Source organism: Ovis aries, chromosome 5 (assembly GCF_016772045.2).
Source record: "Ovis aries strain OAR_USU_Benz2616 breed Rambouillet chromosome 5, ARS-UI_Ramb_v3.0, whole genome shotgun sequence".
Lineage (NCBI taxonomy): Eukaryota > Metazoa > Chordata > Mammalia > Artiodactyla > Bovidae > Ovis > Ovis aries.
This window is the reverse complement of record NC_056058.1, coordinates 54,260,553-54,287,996: the sequence shown is the minus strand read 5'-3', so window position 1 is coordinate 54,287,996 and position 27,444 is coordinate 54,260,553.

The window sequence follows — 27,444 nt, the reverse complement described above, 5'->3', positions numbered from 1 at the left end:
TTCACCCAAACTCATGTCCATCAAGTCGATTATGCCATCCAGCCATCTTATCCTCTGTCATCCCCTTATCCTCCTGCCCCTAATCTTTCCCAGCATCAGGGTCTTTTCCAATTAGTCAACTCTTCGCATCAGGTGGCCCAAGTATTGGAGTTTCAGCTTCAGCCTCAGTCCTTCCAATGAACACCCAGGTCTGATCTCCTTTAGGATGGACTGGTTGGATCTCCTTGCAGTCCAAGGGACTCTCAAGAGTCTTCTCCAACACCACAGTTTAAAAGCATCAATTCTTCAGCACTCAGCTTTCTTCACAGTCCAGCTCTCACATCCATACATGACCACAGGAAAAGCCATAGCCTTGACTTGAAGGACCTTTGTTGGCAAAGCAATGTCTCTGCTTTTCAATATGCTATCTGGATTGGTCATTAAGGATATCATATTGATTCACTTATATGCCAGATCTTACAACAAAAAGACACATGGAACAAAACTAGTATAATAGCATCATAAAGAGAAATCATAAGCTAGAAAGAGATGTGGAGATGAGCTAATTCAGAGAACTAGGATTAGGTTTATTATGATGTGCTTGAGTGCATGCATGCTAAGTTGCTTTTGTTGTGTCTGACTCTTTGAAACCCTATGGACCATAGCCCGCAAGAATCCCCTACCCATGGGATTCTCCAGGAGAAAATACTGGAGTGGGTTGCCGTGCCCTCCTCCAAGGAATCTTCTGACCCAAGGATCAAACCCATGTGTTTTAGGTCTCCTGCACTGGCAGGCAGATTCTTTACCACTAGTGCACCTAGGAAGCTCCTTATTATGATGATGAAGTATAAAATAGTATTACTGGCTGCCTGGAAGCCAAGTCACAAAGGGAAAGGTGATGGATCTGTTAGTCTTAGAGTCAGGAGGAATAGATGTTGTTAAGGGGTAGCAAGATTTTTTGTTTCCTTGGCATTTAGATTTGGAAAGGCCTCTCACGCATCGTTTTATAGAATGTAGACTGAATGATATGAAATGTGCTGTTGCCTCAGTAGCTGTTATTTAACACATCCATGTAATTGGATATTAGGTTCTCCATTCTGGATTCCAGCTGAGGACACTTTAAGGATTTGTTCCTAGGCCATTGGCTGGAGACTTAGTCCATCCTCTTTACATCCCTGTGAGAGACCTCATCTGATGCTCTGTGCTGGCCACATTCCTTCCTCCCTGCTCTTCAGTCTGGCGTTCTGATCCTTGTCTTTTCTCCTGCTCTGGTGTGTGCTCTCACTCTGGTCACTCCCTTAGAGGTGCCGGGACTGGCCTCCTCCTGCCAGGTTTGCAGGCTGCCCATATGACAGGGCTGACATGCTCTTGAAATTGAAGCCATCTTCAGGGGGCTCTTTTCCCTGTTTGTGTCATGTTATCTTTATTTTTAGCTTAGTCTGTACTTCCCTGTTGTGTGGCTTGCTTTTAAGAGAGAGGGCATCCCACTGGAGTGTGGATGGGCCTCCAGTGATACAGTTCTTTCAGCATTACTGGTCCTTCCAGCACCTCCAGAAGCTCCAAGTTTCATCTACCTTAACACATCTGACTTTCTCACTTACAGCCATTCCCACAGTAGTTCTTTTTATTTTCTAGCTCTACCTCAGTGTATCTAATATGTCCATCTGAGAAACCTCTACATGATAAAGTTTATTCTCATGAGGTGCTTTTGGATAAAGAGAAGCAAGGGATGTGACTTGCTAACAGGTGTTACATAATTCTACATACCTGCATACCTGAACCTCAGTTCCACCCAAGCTAGGATATCCCTGCATAATGAAGCAGAAGTGGATTTCAAATATTCTATTGTAGCAACCTTTGATAACAGTCTTTAAAGAGCAATTCAGTGAGGAGTGTTCTATGAGGCTAATGTGGTACAAGTTACATGGCTTTATAGCTTTTTAACATGATCCAAGGGATGACTTTTTAATAGAAGAATAAGTGGATAGTTTGAAAACATGCTTACTTTTATGAGATTGGAAAGATCGATTCTGCATCTTCTTTCTACTACCTGCTTGTAATTGATGTTGTGCTAACCGTGGAAAAGCAAAAAAATAACCTTGGAAGAGCAAAAAAAAAACCTTTTTGTTTCCTTGTTAAAATTCATTGTGGTCATTTTGTTGAGAAATTCTAAATGGTGTCTTTCTTAATGGTGGTCTCATTTCCTGCAGCCTTGCTCCTGATTGAATGTGGAACATCTGAGGACAGGGGGAGATTAATGGAGGATGGCCGCTGTTCGCTCTTAGTGGGCAGCTGTGATGGATTGAATGCCACTGGCTGCACTGCACTAGGTTTTCTGGCAAATCCTGTTTCTGACAATACACTGTCCAGAGTATTGATTACGCTAACCTCTAGTTGTAAATTCATGTCTGGAGTGAAGACTTGCAATAAGGCCCATTTGTCAAGCACAGGCTTAATCAAAGATTATAATTGGCATTAATGAGTCCTCAGTAAAAGAACAGGATTTGGAATGCCAGTTGAAGATTGGCTCAGCTCAGTTCGTGCATCCGTCATCACCATCTGGAAGGGAAGCTGACAGCTGTGCAGGGAATTAGGGGAGTTGCTGCTAGGTTAGATCCCTTCTTGATAGGCAGGTGTCCACAGTCCTCATTATGAATTATGTCTGGATTGAGTGAATGACCTTTTGGCAAGGCTCCATACTATCATCCCTTAATCTTCTCTTGGGGGAAATCTATTCAAAAGGTAATTTAAAAACTTACTGAGAGGAAGCAGAGGGACACTTTAAACTTAATTTTAAGAAACTTGGTTTTGTCAGTCACAATTTTGCAGACATTTTGGAAGGATATTTGAGAAGCAAAATCAAGACCTCTCTCTACTGCTTCTCTACCCAAGGATCAATGTCAAAAAGCACTGAAAAGACTCTTTTCCCTCTCATGGGATTCCGTCTTTTCTGCACCATCTGTGTTTTAGTTCCACTGCATTAACGAGGTGACATCTTGCTTCTTTGGCTCTCATCTTCTCTTTTTTGGGTCATATTCTTATCCATGGGGCTAGGATTAAAGTGGACTAGCAGTCGCTTCCACCTGGAAAGACTCTGTCCTGTCTTTCTCTGGCTCTCTTGATCATGCTTCCCACCGCCCTCCTTCCCCCGCCCTTGCCACACACACACACACACACACACACAATGAATGAGAGATAAGACAGTTGAGCTTTGCTATCTCTGCAGGTAGTACCTTTCTGCCTAGTCCCACTTTTGCAGAAGGGCCAGCAGGAGCACAGTTGTTGTTTATTCGCTAAGTTGTCTGACTCTGTGACCCTATGGACCACAGCATGCCAGGCTTCTCTGTCCCTTACTATCTCCTGGAGCTTTCTCAAACTCACGTCCATTGAGTAGGTGATGCCATCCAACCATCTCATCCTCTGTCACCCCCTTCTTCTCCTGCCCTCAATCTTTCACAGCATCAGGGTCTTTTGCAGTGAGTTGGCTCTTTGCATCAGGTGGGCAAAGTATCGGAGCTTCAGCTTCAGCATCAGTCCTTCCAGTGACTATTCAGGACTGATTTCCTTTACGATTGACTGGTTTGATCTCCTTGTAGTCCAAGGGACTCTCAAAAGTCTTCTCCAGCACCATAGTTTGAAAACATCCATTCTTTAGTGCTCAGCCTTCTTTACGGTTCAACTCTCACATCCATACATGACTACTGGAAAAGCCATAGCTTTGACTAGATGGACCTTTGTAGGCAGAATAATGTCTCTGCTTTTAAATACACTGTCTAGGTTTGTCATAACTTTTCTTCCAAGGAGCAAGCCTCTTTTGATTTCATGAGCACAGTGAGCCTCAGGAAAAAGGGAATCTTGGATGTCTCAAGCTGTCCTCCTACCTTCACAGAATCTAGTATAGCGTACAAGGGCGAGGGGCCAAAACCCAAGCCCATGGTCAAGTTCTAGTTTGCTTGGCCTTGTCTCTGTGCATACATTCCCCTTTATGGACATCTTCCATTCTGTGTCCTAATTATCAGTCTTTATAACCCTAACACTCTGGAATCTCACAGAAACAGAAGGCTTCATTATGAATATTGGCTACATTCTAAAAACCTGCCAAATGTTCTCTGATTTCTTAATCCCCACTTCATTATATTTCCTTGGCTTTGTGATTCTGAGGGATTATTACTTTTCACACTTAATATAAAATCACTCTCCTCCTTGAAATAAGGTCTCTGCAAAAGATGTAGTTCTTAAGGCCAAAGGAGATTGTTCCATTCTTAAATCCCCAGACAGTTTATGGTTCATTATAAGGTTGCATGGAACATCAGAAATCCATGTCTTCAAGAATGTTATTATTTATTGGCTGATAGGAGCCATATCATTTGGAAAGGCCATTTAATCATGTATTCTTTCTTCTAGTAATTGTTGGATATTTCTTATATGTGCCAAGCACTGTGCTAAATGCAGATGTTACAGTGGTGACAAAGGAAGACAAAGTTCCTAAACTCATGGAATATGCATCCTGAATTAATGCCAAGTTACACTGCATGGTGAGAAAAGGCGGCAAAATATGCACTGTACCTGGTATCTTAAAGTGTTTCAATGACTAAATGTATGTCAAATCTATAAAGAAGTTATGTGTGTACATTGGGGCACCTATACAGTCAAACTGTAATTGCTTTCTTCACTCACAGCCAAGTTAGGAAAAATTACCTCCTCATATTAAAGCTGATATGTTGTGGAGACATAAGTTATTTCTGCACACACAAAAAATGTTGCTGTTCATAATTGAAGGTTCAATTAGGGTATCTGGCATAGAGCATATACATGATGTATTTTCAGTGTTATCAGCAGTATTTATAGTACTAATAATAATTGCTACATTTATATGCCCACTGTGTAGCATTGCCCCAGACAACACATGTATCACTTCATGTAACTTTCAGAACAATTCTGTAAGACGGATATCACTATCCAGACTTCAGAGATTATGCTCTAAGAGGTTAGATGATTTATTTTCTCTAACATCATTAGTAAATGGCAGAACTTGGATTTAAATCAATGACCCCAGACTCCAAAGACAGCATTCTTTCTGCTGGCCCTTTTCTGAGTATCTTGACAACCATCTTATTGGTATATCCTTCAAGGATGGGTATCCTTCAAGACAAGGCCTGCTGCCTCTGACTTCCCCTGGTAAATTGTATAAATGCCTGAGGTTCTTTTATGTTCTAATTTCGTCTGACATGTTAAAACCTTTAGTTAGCAAGGAACTGTTATCAGCATAATCCCCTTATGATGACAGGAAATACAGTATAGATCTTTCCCTTGATTTCTACACACATGTACACACACATATGGAGATAGAAAATTGTCAAAATACTTATGAATGCTTTTTTAACCTTAAAATTTTTATTAGCCTAATTACATGTGTGCTTACTGCAATATGTCAGAAAGTTGTCTCAACATCCATCCTATCAATGTTGTGATTAATCCCATGATAACTTTTTCCCTACATCATTAAAAAAGTTCTTCTTGATTATTCAGGAATTAAAAAAAGTTAGAGATTCTTCTCTTTAAGAGAAAATGTCTTTAGATTTCATTGCCATACCATATATCCCAAAGCTTCAAAGGAGCCCATCTTAAAATAAATCACTGATTATTATAAATCATGAATATTAAACAGTATCTTTAATTAAAAGGCTCATTACTACTAGATAGTGGTTCTAGCCATTGAACCAATTTTCATTCCATCATCAATTTTGTTTGATCTTTAATAGCACTAGTTGAGATTCCCTTCATTGTGAGCACCAAATAAAAGGAGAGCTTATTCAATTATTTGAGCCCCTCAAATGAACAGTGTAGACATTGTGTGATAATTTAATTTGCCTAGTTGAGCAATTCTCTGTAATCTCCTCCTTTTCCCAAAAGTGACACAAAGAAAAAGTATAAGGATGATCCATTATTTCATTAGGGATTCTATAGATACACCCATTCATCCCTCTCTCTGTCATCCTGTGGGTTAAGGTTACTTAGGAAATCTACCATTATTGTCACACTAGCCCACATATGGAAGGGGTTTGTTGCGGTAGTGGTTATTGTTGTTTTTTAATTAGTTTATTTATTTTTGGTCACACTGAGTGGCATGTTGGATCTTAGTTCTCAGACAAGGGACTGAACCTGCGCCCCCTGCATTAGAAGGTGATGTCTCAAACACTAGATCTCTAGGAAAGTCCAGGTGGTTGTTTTAAGAGCCTTATTGAAGTAATTCTGCACAGAAGTTGAAACAGAAAGTAAATGGGTATTACTCTTGAGGTGGTAAACTTGCAGTGCTTATTTGCCATCATCAGTTATATAGATAGGCAGTACAAAGTTTCAATAATGAGAAGTAAATTAGAGAAAACACAAAACTATGAAGTTTGGGAGAATGTTTTCAACCAGGACTTTTCTTTTCCCACAATTCATGAGTCCTGAGTATTGTCGCTTGACAGCCACTCTATCAAGAATGAAGGATAGAGAAAATTTGGATGCCATCAAAGTCAAATACAACATAGGATGTGGCAACCTCTCCAAACTATGTCTCAAAGTGTGGAAATCACAGAGGACTGGGGGCGTGAATGCAGATTCAGCAGCTCTGCAGTCTCCTGGTTGTGCTGTCTCAAGGAGAATCACTGAACATCACAGAACCTGTTTCCTTGTATCTATGGGTGAGATGCCAAGTCCATCCTCACAGACCTGTGGGGTAGATCAAGCGAGAGCATTTGGAAGGCACTCAAAAATCACAGAGTGCCACTTAAATGAGGGGGGTTATGGTGTTGATGGCAGATTCCTTGGCTGATTTCCCAGGGACTTGGAGTAAGGCTCAGAAAAGTTAAGTAAATTTTTGTCCAAGGTCACGAGTATAGTAATCAGAGTTCAATATGTGTCTAAAGCTTGTGCTCTTATCCACTAGGGTTCTATTTATTTTATGGCATAATATCTCCTCTACTAGGCTGAGGTTGTCTCATTGTCTTATTCAGATCTCTCCTTGGCATGTAGTAGGAGCTTAATAGTTGTTTCCTGAATAATTTTTGACATGTATTCATAGTAAATATTTATTGAGTGATTGTTAAGCACTTATTGTTGTTCAGCCACTCAGGTGTGTCTGACTCTGCAACCCCATGGACTGAGTGCAGCATGCCAGGCTTCCCTATCTTTCGCTGTCTCCTGGAGTTTGCTCAAATTCATGTCCATTGAGTTGGTGAAGGTGTCTAACCATCTCATCCTCTGCTGCCCTCTCCTCCCCTTTGTCTTCAGTCTTTCCCTGTATCAGGGTCTTTTCCAGTGAGTCAGCTTTTCACATCAAATGACCAAAGTATTGGAGCTTCAGCTTCAGCATCCGCCCTTGCAATGAATATTCAGGGTTGATTTCCTTTAGGATTGACTGGTTTGACCCTGTTAAGCAGTAGTATTTACATTTATATGACTTGACATACCATGTTTTTCATTATTGAAGTCTACATGATTGGCACTATAATTTCACAGTTTGGATTAATATTTTTTGTGCATTTTTCTTATCATAAAGAACATATCTCAGAAATAGGTAGAAGTACTATGGATTTGGATTTTAGGAGACTTCCCTGATGGCTCAGAGGGTAAAGCGTCTGTCTGCAATGCAGGAGACCTGGGTTCAATCCCTGGGTTGGGAAGATCCCCTGGAGGAGGAAATGGCAACCTACTCCAGTACTATTGCCTGGAAAATCCCATGGATGGAGGAGCTTGGTAGGCTACAGTCCATGGGGTCACAAAGAGTCGGACACGACTGAGTGACTTCACAATCAATCAATCAATGGATTTTAGTCTCTAATGCATGCTATTTTATAATGCATAATGTCTGCTTTAGAGATTTTTAAAAATTTTCTCTCATTAAAGATATGTGTGAGGGGGGGCGGTTTGGTTTTTGAGTGTCTCTCATTAGTCTCGAGAAGTAACTATCTTTCTAGGCACAGAATTTGAGAGAAAAAAATAAAATTAAATAACACAATTGTGAGTGGCTCCTTCCTCTTAGTTCCTAGGCCAAGAGGTATGTTTAGAATTTGATTCTTAAATTTGGACTTTGGAACTTGGTTCAGATATCTGATCATGAACTCAGGTATCTAGGAGAGTATCATGGGGATATTCAATTAATGTTTATCAGATCTACCTGAAGCTTATATAATACTATAAACTGACTATATCTTAATAAAAAATAGGGACTTCCCTGGTGGCTTGGTAGTAAAAACTCCACCTGCCAATATAGGAGATGCCTGAGACGCAGATTTGATCCCTGAGGTGGGAAGCTCCCCTGGAGGAGGAAATGGCAACCCACTGCAGTATTCTTGCCTGGGAAATCCCACGGACAGAGGAGCCTGGAAGGCTACAGTCCATGGGTTTCAAAGAGTCAGACACAAGTTAGCGACTAAACAACAACAAATAAAAAATACTCATTGGATTTAATTGATTTAGCATAGGTCATATACTTTGTGTTAAAGGAATATACTTTCTCAGTTCTGAATTTCAGAACACATGGATCCAAAGGCATATCTGATGTTATCAGATAATTTCTTTGAAGGGATTACACTGAGAAAAGGGACAGGCATTTACACTATCAGGAGAGGAAGTGTAAGTTTAGATTAAATATGGGAGTGTCTTTATATTTCTTAGAAGGTTATATTTATCTTTTACTTTTTAGTTCAAGGCATTTTTTATTGAAGTATAGTTGATTTGCAGTGTGTTAGTCTCTTGCGGGCAGCAAAGTGATTAAGTTATACATATTTTTTCACATTCTTTTGCATTGTGATTTACTACAGGATATTGAATATAGTTTTCCAGTGCTATGCAGTACAGCCTTGTTTATCTATTTTATATACAGTAGTTTGTCACGGCTAATCCCAAACTCCTAATTTATCCCTCCCCAAACTGTTTCCCCTTTGGTAACCATAAATTTTTTTTCCCTCTGTCAGCCTGTTTCTGTTTTGTAAATTCACTTGTATCATTTCTTAGATTCCACATATGAACGGTATCATACGATATTTGTCTTTCTCCTTCTGACTTACTTCACTTAGTATGATAATCTCTGGGTCTATCTATGTTGCTGCAAATGGTATTATTGCATTCGTTTTATGACTAGTAATATTCCACTGTAGGGCTTCCCTGGTGGCTCAGTGGTAAAGTCCAATGCAGGACACATAGGTTTGATTCCTGCGTTGGAAAGAATTCCTGCGTTGGAGAAGGAAATTGCAACCTACTCCATGGGAAAGTCCTATGGACAGAGAAGGCTGTGGGCTGCAGTCCACAGGCTGTAAAAAGTCAGACACAACTGAGCAACTAGAAACAACAGCAGTATTTCACTGCATATATATATTTGTACCACATCTTCATCAACTTCTCTCTTGATGGACATTTAGGTTGTTTCCATGTCTTGGCTATTGTAAATAATGCTGCTTTGAACACTGGGGTGCATGTGTAAGAAGGTTATATTTAAAATTAATCTTTCATAATAGTCAAATCAGGTTAAAAATAAACAGTCAAATTGTTTAGATTAGACTGCTCTAAGCCAACATTTGAAGCTTTTCCCTCTTAAAGTCTAACCATGTTATTTGATCTCCTTCTTATTAATCACTTTGTAAAAGAAAAAAACATAGAAATATGGTAAATACCCCAGATTGCCTAACCAGAGGTTTTTCTCAGCTTCCTTTTCCCTAACCTGCCCAGTCATACAGAACCACTCTTCCTGCTTTGTTTATATCACTGAGTGTCTAAGTTTCCAAATTATGCCCAGTGAAATAAGAGAGGGGCTTCCCTGGTGGCTCAGATGGTAAGGAATTTGCCTGCAATGCAGGAGACCTGGGTTTGATCCCTGGTTTGGGAAGATCCGCTGGAGGAGGACATGGCAACCACTCCAGTATTCTTGCCTGGAGAATGCCGTGGACAGAGGAGTATGTTCATGGGGTCACAAAGAGTCAGACATGACTAAGTGAATTTGCTGGTGGCTTCTTGGAAAACATTTACTTCCCTGATTTAAAGGTACATAGGCAGCTGCTTCTATTTCTTTTTATCCTTATTTCTGCCTGGGGTTTGTAAATGATGCTCACAGATGTGGCAGTTTCTTTAACTTTGAGCTGCTAAGCATGGAGAGAAGTGACTATGTTAAGGACACCAGAGCAAAGAGACTGAGTCTGTGTCCTTGATGGCATAGTTGAACAACTAAGGTCAGGAACTGTCTGCCTAGGCTTCTTCTTATGTGAGGACAGAAGATTCATTTGTGTAAAGCCATAATTAGTGAGATTTCCTGTAACTTTCACCCCAGAAGTCAACATCTAGAATTGGTGGAGAAGCCCCAGGAGGATTCAAGGAAGTACTGAAGAGTTAGAGGGCAAGTGAACTGCCCATTCTTATTCTCAGAAAAGAGCATTTTGGTTCTACCTTGCCCCAATATTGAGATAATAGAGCAGTATTAGCTATGTCTTACTTGTGACCCTTCCCTGGAAGCCAATCAAGTAGGTCATGAATAAGATTGAGAGAGAAAATATATGGACAAATTTTTTCTTCATTTCTTGAGGAAGATACATCTTGAGATCATCACTAGTATGTAAAACCTGTTGGTTAAATTCTTTTAAAATGTTTACCTAATGTGACTCCTTGAAAAAGTCCCTATGCTGCATTTATTTATTTAATAAATATTTATTGAGTACTGTATTCATACTTCCTTGATTTCTACCTAATGTCCTTTTTCTTTTTTCAGGATTCTATTCAAGTTATCACAGTATACTTCGTTGTCTTCTTGGGCTGTTCTTGGCGGTGACACTTTCTTAGCTTTCCTTGTTTTTGATAACCTTACAGTTTCAGGTAGAACTGATCAGGTATATTATAGGATGCCCCTATACTGAAACTTAATGTTTTTCACATCGTTAGACTGGGATTGTGGATTTGGGGAGGAAGAGCATAGGTAAATGTTATTCTCATGATATTGAATCAAGACATATGGAGTATCATATGACTCACCACTGTTGATGTTAACTCTGAATACCTAGCAGAGACAGTGTTTGTAAAGTTTCTTTATTGTGAAGTTACTGCAAGGTCCTGACGCCTTCCCATACTGTATTCTTTGGAAGGAAGTCAGTATGCACAGCCCACTCAAGGAGCGGAGAATTATTTGGAATTCTTCAGCATAGGAAATTTCTCTTCTTATTTAGTTATTCAATCAATCACTTATACCCTTGGACTCTAAAAATTTTATTTTTAACTTCAGGTTGCAATTCAGTACTATTTTATTTATTCTGTTGCTTAAACTGTTCCAGTTCTGGCTATTGGGTGCTCTTTAGGTTGGCTCCTGTGTTCCTTTGACATACCTCTAACACCATGGGTGTTTTTTCCTCTATCTTAATTTTTGGCAGTACAAGGTACTCTGGATCCATCTTGTGTATATCTTGACCCAGTCCTAGAATCAGCTATTTTCCAAGCAACTCTCACTCATTTTATTGGAGAATAGTATTAGAAATTTAGATCTGGATGCTAGGCATACTCATTGCTATTGTGTGTTATTTCTTTTAGGCTTGCTCAACTGACAGAGCAAAGTATATCAGCTCAGTTCAGTTCAGTCCCTCAGTCGTGTCTGACTCTTTGAGACCCCATGAACCACAGCATGCAAGGCCTCCCTGTCCATCACCAGCTCCTGGAGTCCACCCAGACTCATGTCCATTGAGTCAGTGATACCATCCAACCATCTTATCCTCTGTTGTCCCCTTCTCTTGCCCTCAGTCTTTCCCAGCATCAGGGTTTTTTTCCAATGAGTCAGCTCTTCACATTAGGTGACCAAAGTATTGGAGTTTCAGCTTCAACATCAGTCCTTCCAATGAACACCCAGGACTGATCTCCTAGTATGTACTAATCTACTGCACACAAGTATCTATCAATATTTACATTTTTCTAAGTAATTATCTATATCTATGTATGGATGAGAGAGTTGGACTGTGAAGAAAGCTGAGTGCTGAAGAATTGATGCTTTTGAACTGTAGTGTTGGAGAAGACTCTTGAGAGTCCCTTGGACTGCAAGGAGATCCAACCAGTCCATTCTAAAGGAGATCAGTCCTGGGTGTTCTTTGGAAGGAATGATGCTAAAGCTGAAACTCCAGTACTTTGGCCACCTGATGCGAAGAGTCTTCATTGGAAAAGACTCTGATGCTGGGACGGATTGGGGGCAGGAGGAGAAGGGGACGACAGAGGATGAGATGGCTGGATAGCATCACCGACTCGATGGACGTGAGTCTGAGTGAACTCTGGGAGTTGGTGATGAACAGGGAGGCCTGGCATGCTGCGATTCATGGGGTCGCAAAGAGTCGGACATGACTGAGTGACTGAACTGAACTGACTGATATTAAGAAGTTAGACTTCTTACTGACGTCACTAACTCTGATCCATTATGACATAGATCACTCTAGCTTCTCCTTTTGCTTATTTTGAATCCCCACTCCAACAGTGAGAAACCTTGCTCCCACAATCTGCCATTCACTTATTTAATAGTTCAATCCAGTATGCATGCATAGCAGATCAGAATTGTTACCCACGCACCCATGGGCAGAAACTTTGCCAACTAGAATATGATGCTTATGTGCAGCTTCTTTTGCCTTTTCCTTATAAACTCTACCCGTTATCAAAGTTCCTTATTTCAGCACCTTTTCCCCCACCCACTTCAAAGAAATTATTTCATTCATTTGTAGCACAGTTAGATACTCTTGTTATAGTCTTCATTCCTTCCTGGGTTCATGACCTCCCCAAAGATCTTTTTTCTAATTTGCATACATGAAGGTTTACTCTTTGTGCTATAAGTGTCTGTTGTTGTTCAGTGGCTAAGTCGTGTCTGACTCTTTTGCGAACCCCATGGACTGTAGCCCGCCAGGATCCTCTGTTCATGGCATTTCCCAGGAAATAATACTGGAGTGGGTTGCCATTTTCTTCTCCAGAGGATCTTCCCGACCCAAAGATTGAGCCCACATGTCCTGAATTGCAGGAGGATTCTTTACTGCTGAACCACCAGGGAAGACACAGAAGTGTCTATACATTTCGACAAAAGCACTGTGTTACACATCCAGTGTCATATAGAACAATTTCATAGCCCTAAAAATCTTACCAAACAGAATGCTTTTGTCTTCTCAAAAGAAAGTGGAAACTCCTAGTAAGAGGCAGGAATAAATGCACACTTGTGTAACTCCCTACTCTGAAGCTCCAAAAATGAGCACAATCAACTAAAAATAGAAAAAGGAAACTCCATAAATAATGAAATAGCCACCATAAACCACTATCACAAGCCCAGAATACCCTTGAGCTCCGATGAAATTTGGTTCAAGGAGGAAATCCAAGTTGATAACATCTGCCTTATTTTTGTGCAAACAGCTGTTTTCAGGAAAGGGCTCTGAAGGGCCATATAAATGCTGCACTCGTGATGACTGTTACATAGGTAAAGTACGGGACAAGCGGACAAGGTTGTCCCCTGGCGTCTCATTTTCTCATCACAAAGCTTTCAAAGAGGACTGAAAAGACCACATGACGATCCCATTTTATTTTCTCCAACTCACCTTCCTAAACCGGAGTGGCAGCCCAGAGTCCAGGCTGGGCCATGGAGCCAGATCCAGCCTTGTCACTACTGGGCAATGCTAGCTGAGCAGAAATAAATAAGTGCTAACCACTGAGCAGAAGTTTCCTGAGATGTAGTACTTAATGCTCTGACCCTGTATCTATTCAGGAAGATCTGCTACCCTGGAAGGAAAAGAAGGATAAAGCTTCCCTTTCCCCTATAAGACCAAGCATGCTCCCACACCCGCACCCCCTCCACATACATAGAAGCTTTAATGCTGTAAAAAACAAATGGAGGGTGGGACAGAATGACGACCCCCTCTGGATAATGTGGATACATTTCTATACTCAAGTCAAGCAGCATTGAGGACCTATGGTCTAGATATGCACCCCATCCATTTACTGGCTTTTAATTTCATCTCTCTCAGCCCTAAAACCAATGTCCTTCCCTTCTGGTGTTGAGAGATAAGAATAGTTCACACTTAGGAAATGCAAGTCTAGAGAAATTATCAATGCCTTGAGACCAAAACTGGCTTCTCTTTCCCATTGACAGACTAAAACATATCACCTGCTCAGAACCAGCGAGTAGAGTGTTCTCTTGCAAAGGGCCAGATGTTTTTGTCAATAATTTACTCTGACAGTGTAGAAATAGCTGGGCTCTAGGAAAAGAGATCCAGAGTTCTGATGCTCATTTTGCTATTATAGCCCCTCTAAATCTTATTTTTAGCGGCTATTAGTTCTAAAGCCCCTACAATGGAGCAGGTCTGTTAGACTATCTTTAGCCAATAATTTCCTTCCCATTCTGAAACAATTTAGTGCATTATCTCAGCCCAAGAATAGGGAAAGGGGAGGGGTAGCATTTTCCTTAAATGATGTTACTAATGTAACAGGCAGTGTTAATGGTTGCTCTCCTCAAACTCTCTCTTGAGAAGAAGCTGTAAACGCTGTCAGTCTTACACATCTGAGCAACCAAATAAATGTGAGATTAAGATCAGCAAGCTCTCGCTGTGTTTGCAATTCAAATGTAAGCTTACCTTCCTTTGAATCTCAGAGAGTTCTGAGTTTTTACCTTTTAGCTCTGGAGGAATTATGAATGTTAGCACTGGGAAATTAACTCATAAGGTGTTAGTGCTGAAGGGCTTTTAATATCCCTTTGTTTCACAGATAAGTAAACAGGAGTTCACAGAGGTTGGGAAGTTTACCTTAGGTCGCAGAGCTGGTAAGAGGCAGAAAGGACTAGAATGTGCTTAGATTCCTGGAGAAATGGTCTTTATGTTTATCGTGTCACTGTCTGCACAAGCCTAGGCACCAGCTAACTTCCAGTGTCGATGCAGTTTGCCATTTTCTCCTTGGTAGCTGAGCCTCAGTTTATACATCTGAGATCTGCAATAAAAATGCTTGCCCTCATAGTTTGCCTATGATATGTGTGAGAAATATGTGAAATGGCTAAGTGTGTATACACGTGTACGTGTGTATATAGGTGGTGATAATTTTGCAGCTTCATCAATCTCCAACCATTCATATTTCACAAGACAAAAGCTCTAATAGCCCAGCATTCAGCAATTGTTTTCAGATTACGTTAATGTGTTTTTTTCTCAAAGCACTTCACTTGTAGAGATTGCAATCTGTTTACATGGGATGCTGAAATGAGAAGGCTATTATTAGTTTGGAAGTAGGCAATGCCAGATAAAGAATTTGCCTTTACTTGGATATCATAAGCTAAGATGCTAAGAAAGGCTTGGCGTGGGAGCTGTCCTGACTTTATTCTCAGCTCTTCCAGTCTTCCTTCAATATTCCTGCAGAGGGAAAAGTGACAAGTTTCTGAGTTTCAAGGGTTTTGTACCACTTACGTGTTAGTCTGGACTCTTTTATTCCAAGGGCTCAGGTGCCTCAAAAATGAGTCTGTGGTTATAAGAGTCACTTGACTTGGAAACAGACAGTCAAGAATATGCCTTCCCTCAGCATCGTGACCTTGAGAAGAGAAGCTGTGTCTTATTCATCTTGTATCCTTAGGACTCACAAGAATATAATAATAATTAATGAAATACAAAGCGTGGCACATCTTTACTTATAGTACAGTTATCCCAGTCGGATAATTAAAGATTGAGCTCTAAAAACAAAAATTCTAGAAGAAAATATAGGTGAAGATTTGTATGATTTTGAAGTAATAACATAGGCAGAAATTACTGAGGAAGCTTAATAGTTTTGATCAGGTAATCAGTTCTCATATGGAAGAAAACAACGCAAAATTTAAAAGGAATTTGTGAATGAGATTTGGAACTTGCACAGTATAGGTTAATACTGATTATGTATAAATATCACTAGAAAATGATGACTATCTCAGTTGGAAAAAAATGGAGAAAGATGCGAATAGGCACTTCGCTATAGAAGAAATGTAAGGGTTCAATAAACATGAAAACATATTAAATGTTATTAGTAAACAAAGTTGTATGTCTCAGAACAAGGAGGTAGTATCTGCAGCTATGAACTGAACATAGGTTTTGAGAACATCATACCGCCTAGCATTGACTGGGTGTTGCTCTCCTGTATTACATACAGGTAGAGGTGTGCATCGGTAAACTATTGTGCCTCATATTCTCAGTACCTTGAAGTCATGTTTGCCTTTTGATCCAGCAGTTACACTTTAAATAAATATTTGGAGGAGTGTACAAGAAACATGTGTAAGAATATGTAGTAAAGCATAATTTATAACATTAATAAATTAGAAACCTCCTAAATGTCCCCAACCAGGCTATTTGTTTAGAAATTATGATATATAAGAACATATTAGAATCTTCTAACTGTGATATATTAAAATGATATAATGGGATCTTATGCCACTAATAATAGTGATAATACAAAAGTGTAATTATTGTTATACAAATGTGTTTATGATCTATTACCCCATGAAAAGAACATTTCCAATAGATTTATATGATGACATATGAATTGAAAAAGTCACAAAGGTTAATACTTCAAATACACATATATACTGAAGACAGCTGTCTCTGGATAGTGGAATGACAATTGGTTCTTTAATTATAAAAGACAGAAATTATTTATGTATACACTCAAACTTTTTCTAGACTGAATATGTATAATACGTTCTAAATGAAGGAATAATAAGGGTTTAAGAAACAGGAGAAAACCACAAAATTCGTTCATGGATATTATTAAAACTGCATTGTGTCTCTTATGGAATTATTTTCAGACTTGGACTGTAGCAAGCTTCAGTTTGGGTTCCCCAGACACTGACTGCGTCAAGGATCAAGTGCAAGTTTTTGCTTTGGGAAACATTAGTAGGACAGTGGGGAAATGAGAGAGGGAGGAAAGGAAAGCTAGTATATTTTCTCTTGGGAAGAAAATACTATTGAAAGTAGAGCTTAAGTTTGCTAAGAAACTCAAGGGAACTGTGAGGAACATGCGCTACAGAAGTCTATTGCCTAAGAGGAAAGGCAGCTAAGATATGTATCCACCACCTCCTTTCAGTCACTGGCTGAGAGCTGTTCCCGGGGTGTATACATTTTCAGAATTTCTGGACTTCTTTACTTCCAGGCGAAGAGAGGCAGGTCCTGGCACTTGGGAATGTCCTGTGTGTGTAGAAACAGTCAGGGCTGAGATCAGATAGCAGGATAGCAACAGATAGAATTGGAAATCTGTCCGTTAGTAGGTGAAGACAGTTTGGGTCATGAAGAGAAAGACATTTATTTGCGTCGAGTTATGTAATTAATGGCTGAGCCAGCCTCAAACCAAGTCTTCTAACTTCCGTCCAGGGCTTTTCCATTGCGTGACGGCCAGGTCCATGTTTGTCATGGTCACTTCTAAGCATGACCAACCTAGACAGCATATTGAAAAGCAAGGCATTACTTTGCCAACAAAGGTCTGTCTAGTCAAAGCTATGGTTTTTCCAGTAGTCATAAATGGATATGAGAGTTGGACTATAAAGAAACCTGAGCACTGAAGAACTGATGCTTTTGAACTATGGTGTTGGAGAAGACTCTTGAGAGTCCCTTGGACTGTAAGGAGATCAAACCAGTCCATCCTAAAGGAAATCAGTCCAGAGTATTTATTGGAAGGACTGATGCTGATGCTGAAGCTCCAATACTTTGGCCACCTGGTGTGAAGAGCTGACTCATTTGAACAGACCCTGACGCTGGGAAAGATTGAAAGTGGGAGGAGAAGGGGACGACAGAGGATGAGATGGTTGGATGGAATCACTGACTCAAAGGACATGACTTTGAATAAGCTCCAGGAGTTGGTGATAGACAGGGAAGCCTGGCATGCTGTAGCCCATGGGGTCACAAAGAGTCGGACACGACTGAGTGACTGAACTGAACTTAAGCATATTAGGTACCATGCTTAACATTCCATCTGTTGCTGTCCTCCATTAATATAGGATGCAAGATTCGTGTGGTTTTATTCCATCTACTGACTACCAGCCCCACGAAGAAGAGTTTTCAGGTCAGTGATTTGTAAATGGATTTAAACCACACAGCCCTTATTTCTAATGAGAGTTTTTGAGGATAATGAATCCACAAAATAAGTGAATATATTGTTGTTCAGATGGAAGGGGATAAAGGGGTCCTCATTATATTAGAACCCTAAGGAGGGATTTCAAGGAACACGTTTTAAAAACACTCATTTCTCCTGTATTCTGGCTAGAGAAAAAGGGAATTATTCCAAGGAGTCTCAGGTCAACGGTGGTTTTACAGAAGCTCATGGAGGAGAAGAAATAACTCTTAAATGCATGTGATGCCAATTGTAAGGTTAAAGTTTTTCTTGGAAAAAACCACCACTTCTTTACTTTTTCTGCTAAATGCTCTTTGTTGAATGTTTAACTAGAATGACTGGACCCAGATGTCCCCCTGAGAACTTGTTTGCTTTAGAAGAGTAAAGGGGGGTAACTCTTTCAAAAATGACCACCTTGAATTGATATTTCAAAATTCGACAATAACTCAGCACACTGCCGTTGTTTGCAAATAACCTTCATGTATTTTTAAAAACAGTTTTTTCCTCTCTGGGTAATTTGTTTATCAAATGACTCATTTCTCCTATCCATACTTAGGATGAGTGATGAGCCAGACAAATGTGGGTTCAAATCTCATGACCACAGATCAATAGCTATGTAATGCTGAGCAAGTGTGATCACTGTTTTAAGACTAATGCTCACCATGCTTGAAAAACAGACTGTTCTGGGTATCGTGGCTGGCACATAGTAAAGTGCTTAAAAAGTGGTAGCTAATGTTTTTTATTTGACGTATACAGGCTTAGGTCAGGAAAAAATAATTTCTGCTGTGAAAGGTGATTAGCTATTAAACATAAATTTTTCTTAGGCAAATTTGTTTCAAGGCCATGTCAAATATTATGCTAGTGAGAAAGCCAGTATGTTAGTTAAAAAAAAAAAAAGTCTGCCTGATCTAGGGGATATAAAACTGATGTGTAATATAACTGTGTGTGTGTGTTCTAAGAAAGACTGCAGTTTCACTTCACAAGGTTGTTAAAACAGCATATCCTTATGATTTGTTAGAAGGAAATGTGTAGCAGGTGGTCCAGCAACAGAGACTACCCATCAGAGACAAATACATCAACTTCAAGAAGCAAACAAGAATGCATCTGGGTCTAAACTTAGAATAGCAAAATTCCTCCCCAAGAGTGGTACTTATTAGGTCAAACTAACATGAAAAAAGGCAACAGTGACAACAGGGACAGAAAACAGAGTGAAAGCAACATTTAAAAAAGGGTTTGTGAACATGAGTTAGTTTATTGCTTGAGACTGATGCATAAAATTTTGAATATAAGGAATCCTATTATATTTATGTTTTTATTGTAGATTATTTTTCACAAACCTTTTTTAAAATAAATTATAAATTACATTTTAAATAAACTTCATCTGTTAAAATATACACATTTTGAGCATGGCATTTTAGTGAATTTGACAAATGTCACCACCGGCCTGATGAAGATGGAGGAGATCCCCTCCCCCCAAATTTTACCCAGGCTGCTTTGCAGTCAGTTCTCCTCACTGGCTGCCCCAGGCAATCACTGATCTGATCTCTACCACCGAAACATTAGTTGATTGTTATTAGTGAATCATACTAAATGTGAGTGAATATTACTTTTGCCTGGCATGGAACATCACAGAAATGGAATCCCACATTACGCACTCTCTGTGTCTGGCTTTTTTTCACTGAGTACATACCTTTGAGTTTCAGCCACATTGTTTGCATTATGGCGGCCATAAAGAAGTGCTCCTCAGAACTCAAGCTGAAGGGAACATAACTGATCAAGGGCCAGGCTGCTGTGCCCTAGTTCACCACGGTGGTCATGGCTGAGGTCCTACGTACTTCAGGCTGCTCCCAGCTGAGGTCTTCTGTGCAGAGATTCTAAGGTGGCCCTATCCTGTGAGAAGCAGGACTTTCTGACCAGCAGCTTTGGCTCAAGGACACCCTATTGGCCTGGCCAAAATCTTCTTGGAGCTCTTCCATTGTCTAAGATGCTTCTTATACAATCTTCATTCTTTTCTTCTCCCCTTCACAAAAGCTATCTCCTGACACTGGCTTCCTCCTCTAATCCTCCCATTTTTCTCGGAAGGTGTTTTCACCAAGAAGTCTTCCATTGTTGTTTATTTATTTATTTTTAAATATTTATTTATTTTGGCTGCGCTGGGTCTTTCTTGCTGTGCCAGGGCTTTCTTCAGTTGCGGCCATTGGGGCCTACTCTCTAGTTGTTGTGCGAGGGATTCTCATTGAGGTGACTTCTCTTTATGTGGAACACGGGCTCTAATTACATGGGTTTAAGTAATTGCGGTGCCCATTCTCCGTTGTTCCACAGCATGTGAAATCTTCCCAGACCAGGGATTGAACTGGTATCCCTTGCATTGCAAGGCAGATTCTTAACCACTGGATTGCCAGGGAAACCCTCCCATCATGTTTAATTTCATCTTATTGTTCGCTTCTTAGGGAATCTGAACTAACTCATTTGCTATTTAATAGTTCATTCATTTTTATTCAGGAGAAGGGAAAGGCAACCCCTCCAGTATTCTTGCCTGGAGAATCCCATGGACAGAGGAACCTGATGGGCTACAGTCCACAGGGTCGCAAAGAGCCAGATGTGACTAACACTTTCACTTTCCTTTTTATTGCTGATTATTATTCCATTTTAAGAGTTTATTAGATCTGTTTTTCCTTTCTTCTGTTAATTGACACCTGGGATGTTTCCTGTTTTTGACTACTATAAATAAAATTGCTATGAAAATTTATGTAAACGTTGATATGTTTTCACGTATCTTGGATAAATACTTAGGAGTATATTGCTGGGTCAAATGGTAAATGTATGTTTCACTTTAAAATATACTGTTAAAGTGCTTTCCAAAGCAGCCAAACCCTTTTCCATTTGTACAGGCAATGTGTAAGAGGTCTTTTTGCTCCACATTTTCACTAATATCTGCCATCAGTTCTTTTGATTTTAGTTGTTTTACTATATGTATATTGATTTTTTCATTGCCCTTCCCTGAGGGATAAAGATTCAGAGGATATTTTCAACTGCCTTTGGCCATATGTATATTTATTTTTTGGGAAAAGTATGTGTTCAATTCTTTGACCATTTGTATTGGACAGTTTATTATCTTATTGTAGCATTCTATGAGTGCTTCATATATTGTGAATGCAAATTCTTTGTCAGTATATGTATTGCAAACACGTTCTCCCAGTTCTTGGCTTACATTTTCATTTTCTTACTTATGGCTTTTGAAAAACAGCTGTTTTATTTTTGATAAACACCAAAGTTCTATTTTTTTTAAGTTAGCGAGTTTTTTTTTTTTTTTTTTTTTTTGTCTTCTGTCTGTAAAAATCCTTGCCACAATGTTGGTACCTCTGTTGAAAGTTATATATCATAGTTTTTATGATTAGTTCTGTGATTGATTTCTGTTATTTTTTCCTCTGTAGTGTGTGGAAGGGGGTTGAGGTTACTATTTTTCCTGTAGATATACAGTTGTGCTATTACTGCCTGTTAAAAAGATAATCCTTTTTCCCTTAATTTATCTTTATCCGATTGTCAGGACTCAGTTAACTTTATGTGTATGGTTCTTTTTCTGGACTTCTAGTTCATTGATCTTTATGTCTATCTTTATTCTAATACCACATGGTTTTATTACTATAGCTTTAAAGTGAGTAAAGATAGTATCATCCTCCATCTTTTTTCTGCTTTTCCCCAAGGTTGCAGTGTATATTCTAGGTTCTTTGCATTTTCATATGAATTTTGGAATCACCTTGTCTGTTTATACCAAGAAGAATGCTGGGACTTTGATTGGTATTGTGTTCATCAATTTGGGGGAGAATTGACATCTTAATAATATAGAGTTTTGGATCATGTACTGCCTGTTTTTCAGTGTTTATAAAGACTTGCTTCACATTATCTTGAGAGGGCTAGTGTGAGACCAGTCATTCCACCATATCTGAAGGGGAAAGCTAACAATTCTAATTGTATATAGAATTCCGAGTAGGCCATTGCTAGTGACTTTTCTCCAACTGCAAACAAAGCTTTCCAAGTATGTTTTTTTTTTTTTTAAAATGAAGTCTAGTTGGTTTACAATATTGTTGTAGTTTCAAGAGTATAGCAAAGAGATTCACTTACAGATACTTACATTCTTTATATGTATTTATTCTTTTTCAGATTCTTTTCCATTATAGGTTATTATTCTACAAGATAGTGAATATAGTAACCAGTGCTATACAGTAGATCTTTGTTGTTTATTTCATATACAGTAGTGAAAGTGAAAGTGAAGTCACTCAGTCGTGTCCAACTCTTTGCGACCCATGGACTGTAGCCCACCAAGCTCCTCCGTCCATGGGATTCTCCAGACAAGAATATTGGAGTGGGTTGCCATTTTCTTCTCCAGGGGGTCTTCCTGACCCAGGGATTGAGCCCAGGTCTCCCACATTGCAGGCAGATGCTTTAACCTCTGCACCACCAGGGAAGCCCATATACAGTAGTGTGTGTATATTAATCCCCAGTTCCTAATTTATTCCCCCCTTCCCCTTTCCGGTTTGGTAGTCATAACTTTGTTTCCTATGTCTGTGAGTCTATTTCTCTTTTAATGTGAATTGGTACAGCCACTCTGGAGAAAACTAAAGCTAGAGTTAGCATATGATCCAGCAATCTCACCCCTGGGCATATATCCAGAAAAGACAAAAACTCTAATTATAAAAAAATATATGCACCCCAGTTTTAGTTTTGATACTTTTTCCTCCCTTTCCTTTGATATAAGGGAGTAGGGGAAACAAACAAACAAACTCGAAAAACCTAATCATCTTAGTTAGCCAGAATCCATCAGTACAGAGGCAAGCAAGATAAATGAGAAAGAAAATTTTTGGCCAAAGTTTGAATACTGGCTTCATCTCCACTGGTATGGTCTTCAGCAAGCTACTTAATTCCTTTAGGTTTCTTATTAGAAAACCAGGTCTAATGCTACCCTGCTTTTTCCACAGGGGTATTTTAAGTCTCTGGTAAAATAATGTACTGCATGAATATGAAAACACTCTCTAAACTTTAAGGCACCAAACACAGCTAAGAATTACTTTTATTATTCTTCAGTAAAATGAAGTCCTGTCCTGTCAGACCACTCTAGTTTGCCTTCCCCCTTCTCCAATTACTTGGCTATTTGTCTCAGGATTCTTTTCTGCTTCCTCTTTTCTGTTATTTTGTAGTTTGCAGGCAGAGGGAGGCCTCTGAGCACTCAGCTGGAAAGAAACTCTCTCCAAAGCATGTACCTGTGGGAAATGTTCCTCTTCTCTATGGGATTATGCTGGGAAGTAATACATTTTGGGCTTTCAGTCAATCAAGACAGCAACAGCAAGAAAACCTGTTTACTTTCACTTTGAGAGGAAAATGGTGCTTTTCATTTTATAAGATTTCCTTATACAAAAATATGTTTGCATATTTTAACAAAGTTTAAAATGTAACTTTTTAAAAGATTATGGTTTATAGGAAAGTGTCATGACTGAATCCACCACTGGCAGAAATTGTTCTGGCTTTGATATCTTCTCATCTCTTAGAGACCTGAGCCCCACGACTTCAGAAATGCTCATGCATGAGATACAGCGCCAGCTTTCTCTTAGTATATCATAGAAAACAAAACCTACAGACACAAGAAAAGATACTCAGCTTTTCTTGATTAGTTCTGACTAGTCTAAAGTTTGGAAGCCAGACTTCTTTCTTTCTGGTACTAGCTCCTCCTCTTGTTAGCTATGTGACCTCAGGAAGTTATTCAGTCTCTCTAGGCCTCAGTTTTTCTCATCTATGTAATGGGTTAATATGAATTCTAACACAGAGCTGACATAGGATTGAGTGACTTAATAATATAAAGCACTTAGAATAGTGCTTTGTGTGTGGTAAGCACACAAAGATACAATAAACATTGTATTAAAAATGTTCCCTTGTTCTTGTGCTATACTTTTAGTAAGCTTGATTACAAAACTTATTATGGTACTAAATTTATTGGCAGGAACTAGTCTAGTTTTTGAGGATCTGAATTAATTGGGCAGGAATATTGACATTTTCAAGTCAGTTATATTCCATAACCAAGGAACGTCTGCAACTCACCATCAACAAACTTGAAAAGATTGGGGTTTTGGGGGAAATAGCTAAGCTTACATGACTTATGACTTGAAACCTAGATCTTAGAGCTCAAAGTCCCTCCTTTGGTTATAGTCAATCTGACTGCTTCATAGGTGGAAGTTGAGAACACCTGTGGATTTCTGGAACTGTCTGTTTCATCATGGCCTTGGATGGGAGTTTGTGAAAGGAGAGAGTAGGATGCTTTCCTCTCACAGTGCCATCCACAGTATCCACAGAGATCTCCTGGCACCTTATAAGCACCTCCAATAAGAGATATTTCCCTTTTTGCATTACTAATTTTTTGTATTACTAAGTCTAGCTTCCCTGTTAGCTTGGATTCTTTGTAGAAAGAGTCATCTGAGCCCTTAGCACCTAGCACAGTTCCAGGCACTTAGTAGGCAATTAGTAAATGCTAAGATAGCTTTAAACTAACTCCTGGTTTTACATTTCAGTCTTCTCCTGTGTCCCTTTATGTTGGCTGGCCATTTGAATAAGTGGTTAAAAGAGAAAAACCAATTAGAAGATAGTAGTCAGCCCCATTCTTTGTTGAAAACCATAGTCCTTCAGTGTTTTGTGCATGTCTACACTCTTTGCTCCTAAGGAGAGAATCGGGATTCACATCAACCTAAGGAGAAGGAACTTAATGTCATTATCTCAACAATGTGTATTTAACCATCACTCTGACTTTCATGCAAACTTCTGCTCTTGACTCTTTTAAAAATCTGTTTTCCACGTAGCAGCCAGAGAACTCTTCTGAAAATGCAAGTTTGATCATGCATCTTCTCTACTTAAAACTCTTCAATGGCTTCCCATTGGACTTAGAGTCAAACCCACATCACTATGGCTTCCCAGACGCTTGTGCTTTAGCCCTTGCTGAACTTCTAGTTGACCTTGAAGCCATTATCTCTCTGATTCTCTGTGTTCTAGTTGCTCCTAAGTTTCTTACAGGTCCTCAAGCAAGCCCTTTCCAGCTCTGAAGGCTAAGCACACATTTTTTTCCTTTGCTGATCCTCTCTTATCTCCTGGTTTTCAGATGCTTGCTCTTTCTTCTTTTGGTTCCTCCCTGAGAGCCACTCTGAAGGAGAAGCTCTTCTTTAATTGACACCACAGTACCCTGTTTATACCTTTCTTAGCAACTTACCAATATTCATTAATTATGCACTTATTAATGAGCTTCTTTTTTTTTGATAGCAACATATAAGTCTTATGAGGTATTGGACTAAACATATTCCCAATGATATATAAATATATACATTTGTAAAGCTGTAAAACTGCAGAAGTTTGATAAGGTTGGTGTTTGTCTCTATGAATATTATATTTCCAGTGTCAACCCATAATGGTGGTTCCTAGCAAATAGTTACTGAAACAATTATGTATTAATTGAAAATTTCAGATCTAATTTGCATCCTTTTTCTTATCACACCAGGCAGGGAGAGAGGGTTTGGAAGTGACATATGCTAATATAAAGCGTGTTGGTGCTGAGTGTATGTTCAGGTCTTCAGATTCACTGTGTTGAGTAGACTTGTTATTTTGGCAGAGCCATGAGGGAATTGTGTCTGAGAGGAAGGCAATGCATTAGATCAAAAGGAAATTATAAAGAGCCAGGTTAACCAGGTTTCCATGAGGAGAGCTGAATCCTTATTACCTCAAGCCCTGAAGAGGTCCTCATGAAAGAGACAGCCTGGTATCCAGTTACACACAAGATATTTGGGGATAATGAAATGTAATCCTTGTGCTTAGTACTTTCCAATGGGCTGCAGAAGGGTATGGAAACTTCCTATGATTAACATTATTTCCAGATATATTGTTTTTGATCTTATAGATATTTTTGGCTGTTTTCAAACGATGTCAGCAATTCACAAAGAAAGGCTAGGAATTATTAATGTTTATTCATAATATACATACATATGCAAATAAATATTTCTTTTCAGTAGACCTCGACCTGTAACATGTTTTGCACACAAACAGAAATCAACCCAAAATAAATCTCGAATTCAATGTACATATGTATCCTATTGGGGATGATGAAGTCAAAGCCACAATTAGCCCGCCTGCACGAGGTCTTTATTACACAGGACTGCTGCTGCTGCTAAGTAACTTCAGTCGTGTCCGACTCTGTGCAACCCTAGAGACGGCAGCCCACCAGGCTCCCCAGTCCCTGGGATTCTCCAGGCAAGAACACTGGAGTGGGTTGCCATTTCCTTCTCCAGTGCATAAAAGTGAAAAGTGAAAGTGAAGTCGCCCAGCCGTGTCCAACTCTTAGCGACCCCATAACCTACAGCCTACCAGGCTCCTCCATCCATGGGATTTTCCAGGCAAGAGTACTGGAGTGGGGTGCCATTGCCTTCTCCTTACACAGGACGGTGCCTTCTAGATTACATTTCAGTGCCTTAATTTATCTCTATGTGGAAGGGAGGGCAGTACAAATCATCTCACACTGTGGAGAGGTCTTCTAAGCACAGATATAATTTTGTATTCTGTAAGACAAAAATCTTGGCAAATTAAAGCTTCAAAAACTTAGTCTTACAGAGGGGACAATTGCTGTGACTCGACAAGTTTAAATCCAGATCTGAACCTCAGTGTTCTCCTTTCCCTCTCATGTTCAATACAACAAAATAGGGTTCTTGGGGTAAATGAAGAAGTAAAGCATTTTAAAAGGCATCTGTCAGTAGAGAAGCAAATGTCTTTTTGATCGTAAACTGGTATTGATGTTGGATAATAAAAATTACCTGGGCATTGTAATGAATAGTATAGTTTCAGAAGGTGGAATGGGCAGTTTTGAGTGGCTTCTGTAGCCACAATCAGCTACCCAGGAAGAAATTTCAGAGTATTAATGCTATCTAAATTAGCATCTCTCTCAATGGAGTTCATGTTGCCAAACTCTGAATTCTCATTAATAGGTGACTTCTCTTTCCCATTGGGCTTCCCTGGTGGCTTAGACGGTAAAGCGTGTGTCTGCAATACAGGAGACCTGGGCTTGATCCCTGGTTTGGGAAGATCCCCTGGAGAAGGAAATGGCAGCCCACTCCAGTATTCTTGCCTGGAAAATCCCATGGACTGTGGAGCCTGGTAGGCTACCATCCATGGGGTGGCAAAGAGTTGGACACGACTGAGTGACTTCACTTTTTTCTCTTTCCCATTAGCAACTTTAAAAAGAAAGTCTTTATAAATAAGAGAGATTGAATAGTTTTATTATATGTTCTGATCACTGAAAGGTCTCTTCCCACTCAGTGGCAAATACTAACATAGCTGCTCTGCTATATTGACTCATTAAAAAGA